The sequence below is a fragment of the Nannospalax galili genome, unplaced genomic scaffold, assembly GCF_000622305.1.
Source record: "Nannospalax galili isolate Female #2095 unplaced genomic scaffold, S.galili_v1.0 scaffold1353, whole genome shotgun sequence".
NCBI classification, from domain to species: Eukaryota; Metazoa; Chordata; class Mammalia; order Rodentia; family Spalacidae; genus Nannospalax; species Nannospalax galili.
The window spans coordinates 1,131,212-1,132,053 of NW_008333501.1; positions in this window are offsets into that span (position 1 = coordinate 1,131,212).

Genomic DNA, 842 nt, shown 5'->3' on the forward strand with positions numbered 1-842 from the left:
CTGGTGAAAGTTCGAGCTAGCTAATAAATCATATGCTTTCATCATTTGCCATTATGGGCCTCCCTGTGCAATTAAAGACAGACAATGGACCAGCATTTACCAGCTCATTATTTAAAAATTTTTGTGAAGCGTGAAAATCACCCATCACCCTGGCACCCCTTACAACCCACAGGGACAAGCCATTGTGGAAAGGTCACACAAAACCTTAAAGGACCAATTAAAAAGACAGGCTCAAACAACATATTCCCCCAATATTCAATTAACATTAGCCTTGTTTACCCTTAATGTACTTAATGTATATCGAGGGTCTGATGCTCCCCCCATCACCCGACACTGGGCCCAGACACACCCCATACCACCCATCATGGTTAGATGGAGAGACCCCTTTGATGGACTCTGGAAAGGACCAGATCCATTGCTGACCACAGGGAGAGGATTTGCTTGTGTTTTCCCACAGGATTAACCAAAGCCTATCTGGGTTCCAGCTAGAAATGTCTGACATCTCCCTGCCCATGAGAAAGATGGCCTGCATGACCCTGTCAGAGACAAAGAAAAGAAAGAGGCGGAGACGACACCCAAAGCCACACCGGATCACGTGGAAAGAGATCCATGACCTAGTGGAGACTGCTCACTGTAGATGTCCTCCTAGAGCTTCCTTCTCTGTCATCCTCATGGCTTTCTTTACCCTGCTTAACACCAACGCTTCAGCAGCCCCCACTCTCCCTAATACCATGTTCTAGAAATTTTAGTTTTCAAGGAAAGGATCAGATCCATGGGACAATTGCTGGAATATTGGAGCAATAGCAGAATTTTAATCAGGTGCATTTTCTAGGTACCCCACA